At 45.8% G+C, this 15,841-nt stretch overlaps 1 protein-coding gene across 1 annotated transcript in view; it reads left to right on the top strand.

Moving 5' to 3' along the window:
• Positions 1-14,671: 14,671 nt before the first annotated feature.
• Positions 14,672-15,841, top strand: part of Sparcl1 (SPARC like 1) — a 31,574-nt gene continuing 30,404 nt past the window's right edge. The window contains exon 1 of the mRNA XM_032916154.1: positions 14,672-15,127. The gene's annotated coding sequence lies outside the window, so the exon portion shown is untranslated. The remainder of the gene's footprint in view (positions 15,128-15,841) is intronic.

The raw sequence follows: 15,841 nt of genomic DNA, 5'->3' as shown, positions 1-15,841 counted from the left end.
TCCTGTCTCCATGTGTCTAACACACCCTGCTAGTCAAACGCACAGAGACTCAACGGAATCCAGCTGCATCTCCCTTGAACAAAAGGTGGAAACGCTGGGTGAGTTGGTAAATGGAGCTAGATACCCAAGTCTTCCCCATAAAGTCTGAGCAAGAGGGAAACTGTAACTTCTGTTGCCAGCACAGCCAACATGGGGATTGTGTGAGCAGCTGCAGCCATGGGGCTTGGAGGCATTTCATCCCAGTCTGCCCCAAACCAGCATTCCTCACAGAGTGCACCAGCAGTTCATGAGAAAAGAGTAGGCGTACTATATCCTATTACCTCTGCGACAGTCTCCAACAGTGTTTGGCCTCTTGGTTGGTGGACATCATCATTCTCGTTATTTATTACGGTAACATCTTAGGCAAAACACGATAGGAATATCATCCCTTCCCCTCTCGGTGACCCTAACTGATGGAAGTCATCATCATCCACACTGGCCAGGTGACAGTGTCTGAGCACAGAGAGGTTGAGTGACTTGCCTAAGGTCACGGAACTCAGGAGCATCAGAAACAAGACGTGAAATCAGTCGTGATTCATCGTTTTCCTGCTAAACTTCTTCCAGATAGAGTGAGGGCTAGGAACATGTCCTCGGGGGAACTGTGTGTAATTTAGCCATCAAATCTTGTTTCTGGTCCCTTTCAAAGACCTCTTTGATGTCCTTAGAGGGTAGCCATCAGGATCGAAAGACAAGAAAACGGCAGGTACTGCATTTCAACCCCAAATACCCTTAAGTTTAGATTTAACCAGGTTCTAAATCAAGGTGTTAGAATACGTGCCTTCGTGCAAGCTTCTAGGATGGGCAGAATTGTCTTACAAGCGGGCAGTGGATTGGCAGAGCACGTTTCGGGCCAAATGCCACCAAAACTTTTAGACAGAAAAGAAGGTTTCTTGCCACTGTAATAGAAGAGCTCGGGCGAAACAACAGAGAAAAGAACAGAACTCTTAGAAAAACCCGTTCACACGCGTGTGCAAAATATCAAGACTCACTGTGGACTTTGAGAACAGCCTTAAGGTATTCCCCAAGGGGGAAATGTGTTGTTTTGTGTCTTTCTCTTTCTGTAACTCTCAGCTTTTGCCCTCCCACCTCAAAGTTATACCCAGTCACTATTTTTGAACACCCTCCGAGGTGTCTCGTGTGCCCACCCCATAACAAGTCCTGCTCCATCATTTCTTGCTGTAACTCCTCTGGGGACAGACATCACCTGCTTACATGAGATTGGTACCACTCAGGCCTGTAGCTTGGCCCCCTATCACCAGGAATCACCACCACCTGACAAGCCCCAATGTGTTCTTCAGACACCACCCGTTCCAAGGGACACTGCTGTCATTACTGCCCCCTGCCAGCCTCCCCAGAACATGTCTCCACTGAGTTCTGCCACTGCCAATCACCACGAGCATCGACATCACGTCCTCTTACCCAAGCTGGACCTTGCTAAAGGCTTAGGGCACAGCTTCAATGCCAAAATGGTTCTGTGTGCTCTGAATACATCTGAGTACAGAGGCTTGCTGTTTCTCTGTTATACTCAGTCGTGGGTCTGTTGACACTGGGTCCCACATGTCTGGGAGTTCTCAAGAGACTCCATTAAAATGGCCTGCCCTGTTTAAATGAAGCATCCTTCCTTCAAGGATGCTGTGAACCAGTCCTCTGAGGATTGGGGTGGGGTCACATCTAAGAGAATTAAACAAGCCCATTCTCCTAGCAACGACCTTACGCCCCGATCTTGTCTGCTTAGCTTCCTGTTCACTTAGAATGAGCCTTCGCAAGCAGTTAAATGGACATCCCAGTCAACTCTCAGACTGGTCTAAATTTATGCGGAAATGTGTAAAAACAAGGCTCAAACTGACCCAAAAGTAGAGACCCGAGTCTAACTGCAAGTACAAATATCATTTGGAATTTCACTAATGCTGAAGCAAACTGTAACTGATAATGTTTTCCCAGCTTTTGGACTGCAGCCGTATTACCCACCCTCCTTGGAACGCTGTAAGAAAACAAGGTGAACTTTAATATTCTAAGGATCTGCTGCTCTGCATAGTAGCTTATGTGTTTATATATGATGGTTGGCCTTCGTTGTCGGTCTGGCTAGATTTAGAATCACCATGGAAATGCATTGTGGGTGTGGCTGGCTAGGGGCTAGTCTCCAGCAAAGTGTAACTGAGAAGGAAAGACTCCCCCCTCCTCCTTGAATGAACTCAGGGTGACATAAAGGAAGAGCCAGCCAGTCCTCAACTTCTACAGACACAATGTGACCAGTCACCTCATCTTCCTGTCACATGCCCTCCCCGCCACCTTGAGCTATACCCTTCAAACTGCGAACAAAAACCGATTTCTCTTCCTCCAGGAGCTTCTCATCAAATTTATCACAAGAAAAGCGACTTTGGAAGAGCATTATCTGAGTCTTTAGCTGAGTCAGATTTGCAGCCCATCGTGTGGTCGGATAAACTTTAACCTCAAAACATGTGTTCAACCTCAGCTCCCAGGGCCTGTGACTGTGACCCGACATCAGAACAGAATTTCGTGGACGTTGTCGAGCTATGATCAGGTTTTACTAGGTAAGAGTGAACCCTAAATTCAATGGCTGGTTGTCTTTCTTAAAAAAAAAAAAAAAAAAAATATGAGGATGAGGCAAGAGACTTGGGTCAGAAGTTCAAAGCACTCCCTGCTCTTCCAGGGGTCAGGGCTCTTCCAGGACACAATTCAGGCAGCTGACAATGACCTATACCCTGAGCTTCAGGGGACCTACCATCCTCCTCTGGCCTCCACGGGTGCTAAACAAATGTGGCTCACACTCACTTAGACACGCACTCAGACACATAAAAAAAAATACTTTTAAATTAAAATGACTTAGAGATTTAGAAGAGACCCAGACAGAAAAGGCTACAAGGAGGCAGAATTGTCACAGCTGCAAAACCAAGAATGTAAAAACCTCCGGGAGCCACCAGGTGGGAGGGTGTGGAGAGACGGTCCACGTAAGCTTTGGGAACAGCACAGCTTTGAGTCTTTCACATTTAGCCTCTTGAATTCGTAACAAAATAAAAGTAAGTTCTTACGTTTTGAAGCCAGGCAAATTTATGGTGATACGTTATGCATCCTTCCAAACTAAAACGGCTTGCGCATTGAGAATAGGAAGCTGCCTCAGTTACTTCTCTGCTGTTGTGGTAAATATCATGCCCATGGCAACTTAGAGCAGGAAGAAATTGCTAGAGGCTTGCTGTTCCAGAGGGATCAGAGCCCACCACCACCATGGTAAGGAATGTGGGGGTAGGCGGGCATGACACTGGAGCACCAGCTGAGAGCTATATCCCCTTCCAAAAACAGAAAGCAGAAAGCAAAATAGGAAGGGCAAAGTTCTTTGAAACTCCAAAGCAAACCCACAGAGACACACGTCCTCCAAGGCCACACCTCTTAATCCTTCTCAAACAGTTCCATCCAATACTAGGGTCCACTTATTCAAACATGACTGTAGGGGCCATTATCATTCAAAACACCATAAATACCCCCAAAATAAGTCTCAATAGAGATTAAAATAGTTCTGGGGTAATTTCAGTAGTTGGAAGATTTTTGAAACATAAAGAATGCTTAGATAGCCATGAAGGATTGTTGAGAGAAATACTGATGAGTGAAAATGAGGATATGACCACACCTGTGTATGGTTGAAGAGAAAGTTTTTATTGGAGATATGAGGTAGAACACAGCCAGAGGCATCCGGAAGAGTCCAGACTGAGTCCAAACCAGGCCATCAGAGGAGTGGGGTTGGGAGTGGGGGAAACAAGAGAGAAAGTGAAAAGAGGGAAGAGGAGAAGGGAGAGGGGACCAGGAGCCAGGAGCACCAAGACTGTATAGCCACAATGGCTGGGTTATATAAGAAAGAGAAGCTGGAGGGAGGGAACCCAAGCTCAGGACCTGGAAAGGTTCAGGGTAGAAGGTCGAGGTGAGAGGCGCTGAGAGTTACATGAAGCAGCGCATTCCTAGACAGATCACACCAAGCCAGTACAGATCTCACCGAAGAGGCCTTTATTGACAGAGGTGCCTCTGAAGGAGGGGTGAGGGGAAGAAGTGAGGAAGAGAGAGAGGGGGCTATGGGTCAGGGTCAGTGCCTTTTATCCGGGCAGTGACATAGGTAACACAGGGGATGCAGGTAACTAACGCAGGTGATGCATGTGGGGCTGGGGGGGGGGTTGCTATGGTTACCATGGCAATGGATGCAGGAGGGTCGTTGTTGCCTAAGGATGCTGTCATTGCTGGTTTCAGAAGCTGGCTGTCCATGGACGGTTCTAATCTAACTCTGAGAGGAGCCAGGATCCTCCACAAATACCCACAATGTTGAGAGCCTGGTGGCCAGTGTCCACTTTGATGTGTTAAATAGGCACTTCAGCCATTTGTCCTGAGTTTCTGTGAGACCTAACAACGAACATTAAAGAGAGTCTACTACGGGCACAAAAAGAAGGAACCGGAACTGAAGATAAATGTGTCCTCTTAGTTATCTCTGTTACATTTTATCATGACTCAAACATTCACAGAAATACGTGTGCTTCTGGGGAGGGCTAAGAAAGAAAGGCCAGGTGTTACTGAACCCTGGAGAAAAAGCCACACTTGCTACAAGGTATCGCACACCTGAAGAATGTTCTACTGCTGGAGAGAAAGCGGAACTGGCAAGTGATAAGCTTCGCTATTAGCCGAGGATATTTCCAAACCAGGCGTGGGAAGTGTGGCCTGATTTCCATTTGCTGTTTATAGTGAGAAGTGAGAGGAAAGATATAAACAGAACAAGAAGCCATTAAGCAACTTGGTGATTTTTGAGAGCTCTCAGCAAATATGAGATAGTAAAGACGCGAGAAAGTGAGAGAACGGCACAGATGCAGTTTAACAAAAGAGGCTGAGCGTGTGGCTCTGAGCAAGAGATTTGAGCATCCTCTCCAGCACAAAGCAGAAACACAGATGGCGTGTCCTGGACGCAGCTTGGCTGGTGGCTTGGGCCCCATGAACTGCATAATAAATCAGCACGATTTTAAGACTATGACATCAGCCATCCACCGGCCTGCCCTGAAAGGAGCAGACACAAGACAGACAAAGCTATGGGGCTTTCGAGATTCTCTGTAGCTGCCAACGTGTCTTGCTGATGTTGGGGCAAGTGAAGAATGGTTCTTGCTGAAGTTACTTTGTCTCCTCTCAAAATCCATTCAGATATCTCAGACTTAGAGTGGGGACCTTTAATGCAAGTACGGTAAAATCCCTAATCCAACATGGTCACTGTTCTTAGAGGAAGAGAGGAACACAGACACACAGAGCGAAGACCATGAGAGTACAGAAGAATAGAACAGTCCTCCACAGAGGGGGATAGAGGTCCTACACCAATACCTGGATCTCAAGAGCTCTTATGAAATGGGTTTCTGTTGTTTTAAGACATCTGGGTTTCAGTGTTTGTTGTGACAACCCTGACAACTTCAAAGGTAACAGAAGGGCTGCTGGGATCCCTGCAGACCCAGAGACCATAAAAGCCTCTTCAGGCCAGAGGCCAGAGCACAGAGCCATCAGATCATCTAGCCTGAAGCATAGTGGCCCCTGGTCCTGCTGAGCTTTGAACTTGTTTGGGACAAATGATACCATATTTTTTCTCAGTCCAAGAATGTCTCCTTATTTCATCCGAGTTTGGAAAGCAGATGATACCTTTTCTCCAAGAGTAAGTTTTCCTCACCCCTAGTCTAAATGCCTCAGATAGTGAGGGCTGGTGCTTTTTGAATTGATGAGATTACAGACTTTGAATTGGTGGCAACTGGAGTAAGCATTTGAAACACATGAATGGGGCTGGAGAGATGGTGCAGTGGTTAAGAAAGGTTTGGTTCCCGGCACTGGCCTGTTGGCCCACAACCACTGCAACTCCAGTTCCCAGATCCAACACCTTCTTCTGACTTCTCTGGACACCAGGCACACATGGGGTCCACAGATATTTGTGCTGACAAAACACTCACACGCATAAAATAAAATAACCTAAAACAATTGGAAATGAAATACATTAAGGATATCGAGGTGGCATGAATTGCTGTGGTATTAGAGAAGAGGTGGCTTTGGGGGACTGGAGGACAGACTATACTTGAATTGTATAATGTTCACTAATCTCTGACTCTGGAACCTGTGAGAGCAACCTCATTTGAAAGTGGGTCTCTGCAAATGCGATCAACGTAAAATCACATCATTACTAAATTATGCCGAACTCACTCCAAAGCCCGGTGTCCATATATGGAGAAGCAAATCCACAGGGATTAAGGACAGAGCCATGTAAACACAGAAGCAGAAATGGCTTGATGTAGCCACAAGCCAAAACAGATCAGGGGTCCTGAGAGCTGCCAAAGAGAAAGGATTCTCGAACAGCATCTGGAAGGGGCATTGCCTGCTGACATCTCGACTGTGGCCTTTCAGCCTTCAGAACTCACCTCTGTCCATTTAGGCTCTCCAGTTTGTAGAAAGCTGTTGGGACAACCCTGGGAAATTGGCATACACTTCTTAAAATGATATAGAATCATGTCATTGGCATTGCTCTATGCTAAGATAAGCTTTTATTTTATTTATTTTTTTAATCTACAAGGTGAAGAGATTTGGAAGCACTAGCAAGTTATTTAATTTTATTGTACTGTATGGTACCTTTTATCATGTGTGAACGTGAGGGGCAGCATGCAGCGATGAACCTTTGTAGGTCAAAGGAATTGCTTCTCTCCATGCACTTTTATGCTGGGTCTGGCAATGAAGTGACAAGTGACCCAGTGAGCCATATTCATGGTCCCATACTTTAAATTTTTAATTGACAAATAACATCACACCTTTACTGTGCCTAACATGATGTTTTGAAGTATAGTCCTGTGTTGCTTAATGATGGGAACACATTGGAAAGAACATGTCATTAGTTGATATCACTGTGCAAACACAGTTGAATTTACACAAACTAAGGCCACTATGACAAAGCAATATGACTTAATGTCTTTGCCCCATCACTGGCTGAAACATTGTATATGATGCATGAGGCTGCAAATGGTTAAATCTAGCAAATCATCAAATGTGTTAACTTACATTGTTACCATGCTGAGGTGAGAGCACAAAACCCCTGCTCTCTGTTTTTAAGAATACAGTGTTTCGTTAATAACATAACTTTTCTGGGTGGCATAAATCCTGAAATTTATTCTTGCTCCCATTGGAATTATGGAGTCTTGGGCCAATATCTACTCATCTCTCCAACCTTGCAAGGCCACAGTAGCCACCATTTGTTCAACTCCACTGTGTGAGAGAAAACTTGTTGTGGATTCAATGTATGAGTGAGATTGTGCAGTATTGGTCCCTTTGTGCTTGGCTTACTTCACTTAGCATGATCTGGGAACTCAGACTCCTGGCTTATCTGTGCTGTAGCAAATGGGAGGATTCCATTCTCCTCCCTCTCCTTCTCCTTCTCCTCCTGCTTCCACTCTTCCTCCCCCTCCCTTCACTGTCCTCCCCCTTCCCCTCTCTCTCTGTCATGTGTGTGTGTGTGTGTCTCTGTGTGTGTGTGTGTGAGAGAGAGAGAGAGAGAGAGAGAGAGAGAGAGAGAGAGAGAGAGAGAGAGAGAGAGACTCTACTGATGGGCATTTAGGCTGATTCTGAGTATTCATTACAACGGATATTGCTACAGTGAACACGGGAAATGCAGGGGTCTCCTTGACAAACTAGTTTCAGTTCCTTTGACTGTGTGTTCAGAAGCAATATCATATGGTGGTTTGGGTTTTAAATGTGTCAAGACGCTGTTTTCTGTAAGGGTTGTGGTAATCTTTCATTCCATCAATAATGTGCAAGCTTTTTCTTTTCTCTACATTTTCACAAACATGCTTTGTTCTGAGGTTTTGTGTGCGTGTGGTTGGTTGGTTCTGTTTTCCTAGTAATGGCATGTATGCATCATGGTTTGGCCCTCGAATGTTCCCCAAGAGTTCATGCTGTCATTGAGTACTGGGAGAGGCTTTGTGAAGTGGGGCCCAGTGGGAAGAAGTTAGATCATGGTAGCATGGCCTTAAGGAGTGTTCCCTCTCCTCCCCCTCCCTCTCCCTCTCCCTCTCCCTCTCCCTCTCCCTCTCCTCTCCCTCTCCCTCTCCCTCTCCCCCCCTCTCCCTCACTGCACCCTCTTTCCCCCATCATACTCATCCACCTACTCATAGCCCCAAAGAACAATATCACCATTGATCAAAACCTCTGAAACTTCCTCCTTTCAATTTGTTTTTTATTAATATTTTATTTATTTACATTCCAGCCATTACTCAGTTCCTCATCCCATTCCCCCTCTCCCTTGCCTCCAAGAGTGTGCTCCTCCTCTCCTCCCACCAGGCAACCCCCTTCCCTGGGGCCTCAAGTCTCTCAAGAGTTAGGTACATTTTCTCCCACTGAGGCCAGACCAGGCGGTCCTCTGATGTATATATGCCAGGGGCCTTGGACCAGCCCATGTATACTGCCTGGTTGGTGATTCAGTCTCTGGGAACTCCCATGGGTCAGGATTAGTTGAGACTGCTGGTCTTCCTATGGGGTCAACCTCCCCTTCAGCCCCGTCAAATCTTCCCCTGTAGGGTTCCCAGACTTTAGTCCAATGGTTGAGTGTAAGTATCTGTATCTGTCTCTGTCAGTTGCTGGTAGAGCCTCTCAGAGGACAGCCATGCTAGGCTTTCATCTACAAGCACAACATAGCATCAGTCATAGTGTTGGGGTTTGGTGCCTGCACATGGGATGGACCCCAAGTTGGGTCAGTCACCGGATAGCCTTTCCTCCAGTCTCTTATCCATTTTTGTCCCTGTATTTCTTTTAGACAGGAACAATTCTGGGTCAGAAATTTTGACTGTGGGTTGGTAACCCCACCCGTCCACTTAAGACCCTGTTTGTCTACTGGAGGTGGACTCTTTGAGTTCCCTCTCCCCATTTTTGGGCATTTTGGCTAAGATCACCCCAATTGATTCCTGGGAGTCTCTCACATCCCAGGTCTCTGGGACTTTCTAGGTCACACTACCTCCCACGCCCTGAGGTTGCATATTTCTATTCATTCTCTCCCATCTTCCTCTGTTTAGGGTTTTACTGCTGTGAACAGACACCATAAGCAATGCAACTCTTATAAGGACAACATTTAATTGGAGCTTACAGGTTCAGAGGTTCAGTCCATTATCATCATGGTGAAAGCATGGCAGCTTCCAGGCAGGCATGGTACAGGCAGAGCTGAGAGTTCTACATCTTCATCTGAAGGCTGCTAACAGAAGACTGACTTCCAGGCAGCTAGGATGAGGGTCTTAAAGCCCACACCCACAGTGACACACCTACTCCAACAAGGCCACACCTTCCAATAGGTGCCACTCCCTGGGCCAAGCATATACAAACCACAACACCGCCATATCTAATCTTATTCTCTTTCCTCCTCTACCTCCCCTCTCCCACTCAGGTCCCTCCCTCCTTCGGCCTCCTGTGCTCTTCTTCCCCCTTCTAAGTGTGATTGAAGACTCCTCACTGAGGCCTTCCTTCTTGTGATCTCTTGGTTGTATCCTGAGTATTCTGTCCTTTTTGGCTAATATCTGCTTATCAGTGAGTACATACTTTGTGTGTCCTTTTGGGTCTGGGTTACCTCACTCAGGATGATATTTTCCAGTTCCATCCATTTGCCTACGAATTTCATGAAGTCATTGTTTTGGATAGCTGAGTAGTACTCCATTGTGTAGATGTACCACATTTTCTGTATCCATTCCTCTGTTGAAGGGCATCTGGGTTCTTTCCAGCTTCTGGCTATTATAAATAAGGCTGCTATGAACATGGTGGAGCACGTGTCTTTGTTATATGTTGGGGCAGCTTTTGGGCATATGCCCAGGAGAAGTATGGCTGGGTCCTCAGGTAGGACTAAGGAATTGCCAGATTGATTTCTGGAGTGGTTGTACCAGTTTGCAGTCCCACCAGCAATGGAGGAGTGTTCCTCTTTCTCTCCATCCTTGCCAGCATCTGCTGTCACCTGAGTTTTTGATCTTAGTCATTCTGATTGGTATAAGATGGGAATTCAGGGTCGTACTGACTTGCATTTCCCTGATAACTAAGGATGTCGAACACTTCTTTAAGTGATTCCTGGCCATGAAAGATTCCTCTTTTGAGAATTCTCTGTTTAGCTCTGTACCCCATTTTTTAATTGGGTTATTTAGTTCCTTGGAGTTTAACTTCTTAAGCTCTTTATATATTTTGAATATTAGCCCTCTATTAGATGTAGGGTTAGTGAAGATTTTTTTTTCCGAACCCATAGGTTGCCGATTTGTCCTATTTGATGTGTTTATAAAACAATACAGAAAGGAGGGAATATGTTTTGGTGGAGGTGCGGTGAAGTGTGGGGGAAGGGAAGTGCCCACACTGAGGTGTCTCTTCCCCCTGAAGGATCAGCCACACAAGGGTATAGTATAGAATACAGTTTATTCAGAGCACGGAGGGGAGTTGAAAGGGTAATAGAGGCAGAGAAAAGCAGAGAGAGACAGAGACAGAGACAGACACACACACACACACACACACACACAGAGAGAGAGAGAGAGAGAGAGAGAGTAGAGGAATAGATAAATAAAGGGTGGCCTTGAGCATGTGGAGACAGAAGGGGGAAGGGAATGGGGAGAGAGTAGGAGCAAGAAGGCAAGAGTGAGAGCAAGAGAGGAGGGGGGAGATCAGTCCCTTTTACAATGAGTCAAACACACCTGGCTGGTAACTGGGGCAGAGCTTAGACAAAACGCTGTTGATGGTACCCTTTGCCTTACAGAAGCTTTCCAGTTTCAAGAGGTCCCATTTATCAATTGTTGATCTTAGAGCCTGAGCCATCGGTGTTCTGTTAAGGAAATTTCCCCCCTGTGCCAGTGAGTCTGAAGCCCATTCCCTCTTTCTCTTCTATTAGGTTCCATGTATCTGGTTTCACACTGAGGTCCTTGACGCACTTGGACTTGAGGTTTGTGCAAAGTGATCAATATGGATCTATTTCCATTCTTCTACGTACACGCTGCCAGTTCGACCAGCATCATTTATTGAAAATGTTTTCTTTTTTCCACTGTGTGTTTTTGGCTTCTTTGCAAAAACAAAATGTCTATAAGTATATGGGTTTATTTCTGGTTCTTCAATTCTATTCAATTGATCAACCCCCCTGTCTCTGTACCAATACCATACTGTTTTATCACTATTGCTCTGTGATACATCTTAAGGTTGGGGATGGTGATCCCCCCCCCCAAGAAGACCTTTAGCTATGAAAATTGTTTTGGCTATCCTGGCTCTTTTGTTTTTCCATATGAAGTTGAGAATTGCTCTTTTCCATGTCTATGAAGAACTGTGTGGGAATTTTGATGGGGATTGCATTGAATCTGTAGATTGCTTTGTTAAGATGGCCATTTTCACCATGTTAATCCTGCCAATCCATGAGCATTTTGCCACATCGAGTGAAAGCTAGTGTGCGGAGTTTGGGGAGCCCTGAGTGAGTGTGAAGGAGATGTGAAGTCCTAGGTGAATGTGTATTGTCGACATGAGTGTAGCTATATCACACATCCAAATGATTCAGACCTGTGGGGCTGCCCTGCCTTGCCCAGTTCAGGCTCCGGGAGTTGGCAAAGCCTTCCTCCGGGCTGTGTACAGACGTTGACAGTGTGTATAGAGAGTGTTAGCTAACTCTTCCATGGTAGCCATGGAGCCCTTCTACCAAGATTAGCGAAACCTGCCTACTCATTCAGCTGCTTACCTGGAACCCGCCTGCTCAGTTTCCAGGATGCTGCTGGGGGTGATGCCCTGTGTCAGAGCAAGCACAGTGTACCTGATTCCCATGGTTCTCTAAATGTATCCGTGTGTCTGTCCATTCCCTCATCATCCCAGTCAGGTTTCCAGAACCAAGCTGTGCAAACCACAGAACTGATACATCATTCCGAACAGAGGGAAGGGTCGTTCTGTTGTCATTTTTATCTGCATTTGCTGATGATCAGAAGTCCGTCTGTCATACACTCCGTTTCTACGTCTGCATTTGTAGGCCTCCTACTGAAAAATGTCTTTTGCACGATTTGAGTTTTTCTGTCTTGCTTTTGTTTTTGCTATTATTTTAATTCTTTGTACATTTTATATATTAAAACTTTATATTTCTGCTGTCCAGTTTGCTCAAATTATTTTTGTGTCTTATAAATTTACTGCCCCCTCTGTGTGGTGTGTGTGTGTGTGTGTGTGTGTGTGTGTGTGTGTGTGTGTGTGTGTGTTAAACAGAACATGACATTAGCGTGTGTCAGATGTCCTGGCCAAAGTAGGCATCCTGGTATCATCTCACATGCAATCATAAAGTCTAGCCATTATTGAAGTCCTGCTGCTTTCATAGAGAGGTCGTGTCAATCTTTCTGGGCCTGGCTTACAGCTCCATCTGTTAGCTGACTGTTGTTGTAGGTTCATTGTTCTCAGCATGGAGAGCTGTAGACTGTTCTGGAAATGACAGACTCTTAAATCAGCAAGAGCTTGGGTATCTGCCAGTGAACATTCCAAAAATAAAGCCATGCTTAACAACACCGTGAAGTCAGCGCCCTTTTATGTGTCTTTAGTTAGCCTTCTGTTTCTTCCTTTGTGGGTTTGTAGTTATAGATTGCAATGTCTTAAGGGTCTTATGCCTGAACAGTGGATCTCTCTAGTCATAAAACTGAGTCAAAATCCTCAAGCTTTACAAGAGAAACTTGCTCTCCTCGTACATAAAATCACATTTAAGCCTTCATTCCAGTGTGCCTTGAACAGTCTGTCTGCGAGGAACCTTGTTTTCAGCATTTCACCAAAAATGTGTCAAATTTAGTATTAGAAAAAAAAATGTGTTGGTCAAGAGGTTGTTTTTATCGCTCTCCAACTAAAACTTTCTCTTTACTCTCATGTAATTAATCTCATTACCTGGAATCAAACTCATAAAGCCATCTCAAGTAAGTGGAGAATGCTAGTTAAAATGAGTTAATTTTTGAAGTCTTCCAGAAAATTCTTTAACCAAAAAAGTCAAACCCTTTTCTATATGACCCGACTGGTCTCACGGCTCCATGGTCCCTCAGGACACCATTGCAGAAATGGTACCAGGGTCCTCTATGCTGCCAAGACCAGAAAGATGCATGCAGATGTGTATGCAGAGGCCTTGGAAGAAACAAACCCTTGTCCCTTCCTCAGAGGAGCTGCTCACGCTCCAGACCTGAACTGAGGAAAAAACACCCCATTGTCTGAGGCATCCAGACGTCACATCCTCAGCCCTTTCTATGAGGAGCCATAATCCTGACCCTAGACACGTGTGCCCTTCCCAGCTAGAAGGGCTCTGGCAAACTGCCCGGCTTCCTCTGCTCCCAGACTTCCCCACTGCAAAACAGAGATAAGTGTCGTTACCTTTCTACTTCAGTGTTCTGAAAATAAGTGAGACAAAATGTTCTGGGGTCCACAGAGAGAACTGACTTGAGGCAAACTTTATAGCCCAGGGTCTGATTTCACTTTTCTTGGCTTTTGCTTTTATCGTTCTGTTTGTCACACACTTGGAAAGCCTAAATTATGTTAAATAACAATTTCGCACCTAACCTTCATGGAGAATGGATAGTACCAGAAGCGTTTGGGCTAGTCACCTGGGGAAGAGAGAGGCATCGTTTCCCCCTCAGGGAAGTGCTTGCTCAGTGCTAACACAGGTGAGAGGCAAGGAGAATACCACTTTACAATTCCAGTCAGACCCAGGAGAAAGCAATTAGCCCTTCTGAGCTTCCCTGTTTCCTGACATAAACCAAAACAGTTACCATTTGCTGAGTGTCTACTCCCTGGTAGGAGTTTTATGCAGTTTGTTTGCATTGAGTTATTTAAACTCAGAACAATTACCTGGGGTGGTCATTTCCATACCTGTAGCCTCGTTTCAGAATAAGAAAGCAGGCGCTGGGAGAGATGATAACTCGCTTCGGTTAGGGTGTGGGAAAGCCAAGAAGAAAACCCCAGCTGCCTGGTCTTAAATCTTCAGTGTTAACATTACACTAGACTATCTTTAAAATGGGACCATAGTGAAACTTCCAAGGCTTGTCAGACCTAACTGCCATGATACGGAGAAAGCTGTTAGCGCGGGGTCTGATACACGCAAATGTGCAATAAATGTAGACAGGCACGGCCGTTGAAATGATGACACACATACATGCAGAAGCAGAGCCCGGCCTGCTGCCGCTCCTTTAAACTCAGCACGCAGGAGGCAGAGGCAGACCGGTCTCTGTGAATTCCGGATCCTCTCGCACAGCAGGGTACCATCTTGGGCTCACAGAGGGTGGCTGCGCTGGGGAAGAGCAGGCTGCGAACCACAGCTTCTCTACACCCGCACGCTTATGCTCTATGAAGAGCAGCAACTTCAATTTCCAGAGCTGCTTATGCGTAGGACTGTCAAGGCGTCCGGAACGATCCTCTGTTGACGCTCAGGCTGCAGTCCTGAGGACGGTTTCCAATGGAGCGATGTAAAAGTAAATGCAACAGCTGCAATTAGCCTTCTGCCCTTTAACCCCGGCTTTGCATTCGCCCTAGGAATAAACAATAGTGTGAAGTCTCTTTTAGACGTCTTAGAATCACCACCCCCAAGGGATCCCGATCGTACGGTCTCCCAGGGTTGTTTGGAAGAAAGAGGAAAAAAAAAAATGCACGGAGAGCCAAGCGCTCACGCTCTGGCCAAGTTGGGAGCCTATGAGAAGGAGAGGCTAGGGGAGGGCTGTTCGCTCCTTGTATGCAGCAGAATTAGCTCTCTCCCTCTGGGTCTGCGCTGCCTGCGAAGCTCTGCAGCACGGAGCCAGCGAGGGAGGGAGATCCAGGAATCCGCAGCAGAAACCATGACATCCTGAGACACCCTGTGGTGCCAACCTTCAAACTCTCATCTGTCACTCTAGCCCTGACGGGCTGGCAGAGCGGCAGAATTTCAACCCCAATACACTTGAATGGGCTTCCAGGCAAAGCAGTCAAGCTAACAAGGAAGGGGGGTGGAAGATCTCCTCTTGGGCGTTTGTCAAACTTTTACCTCCTGGCTGTGTGCAAAGAGGGGATTCAACTTCAGCTTCAAGCTACCCAGGCTCTGGATCCAGCCACCTCTCAGCAGGTAAATGTTAACATTTGCTTCTATTGCCCAACTGCATGTGTTAAACTGACTTCTCTGATCTAAAAAAGACTGCTTGATGATTCTGCTTAAATAATTCAAAGGCGTGTGTTTGTTTTTAAGATCTCATATAGAGGGGGGGGAGGGAGAAAACTTTACTTTTTGTGGTCATGTCTCTTTTCCTCCTACAAAATGAAATGTCAAGCACTAATAAACCATAGTTTTTAGTAATGACCAAACGAGAAGTGTAGATATCAAAATCAGAAAATGCGTGTTTGTCATGTTTAAATTCCCTAGCCTTATCCGTCATGGTCATGGACCTGATAGCAGTGCAGAAGTGGCACACTTTGGTTTTTTAGTTAAATCTCTGTAACCGTATATTCATCCTCGGTTATTTCCCAGCTATCCCTTCCCTAACAGTGTTAACAGCTCTTTCTTTCTCGCCTCCTACTATCCATCGTTTGTTAAGATGTACCCAAGGGACTATGCCCAATTCCTGAACGTGTCTTCTTTTGAAAGACAAAATGCAAAAAGGAGAATTTAGAGCTAACAACCACTGTGCTGTCTCTGGGAAGATTCTCCCATCTAGCTCTCCTCAAATGCATGCATTTACTGCGAGCCTTGCCGGCTCGTTTCTTCAGGAACAAGATCACCCTGCAGGAGAAAACTATAACCCCGATAACCCCGCTTTCAGCTGCCGATCAATACAGTGGAAAA

The sequence above is a fragment of the Rattus rattus genome, chromosome 11, assembly GCF_011064425.1.
Source record: "Rattus rattus isolate New Zealand chromosome 11, Rrattus_CSIRO_v1, whole genome shotgun sequence".
Lineage (NCBI taxonomy): Eukaryota > Metazoa > Chordata > Mammalia > Rodentia > Muridae > Rattus > Rattus rattus.
The sequence above is the reverse complement of the archived record's forward strand: the minus strand, read 5'-3'. Positions and strand labels throughout refer to the sequence as shown.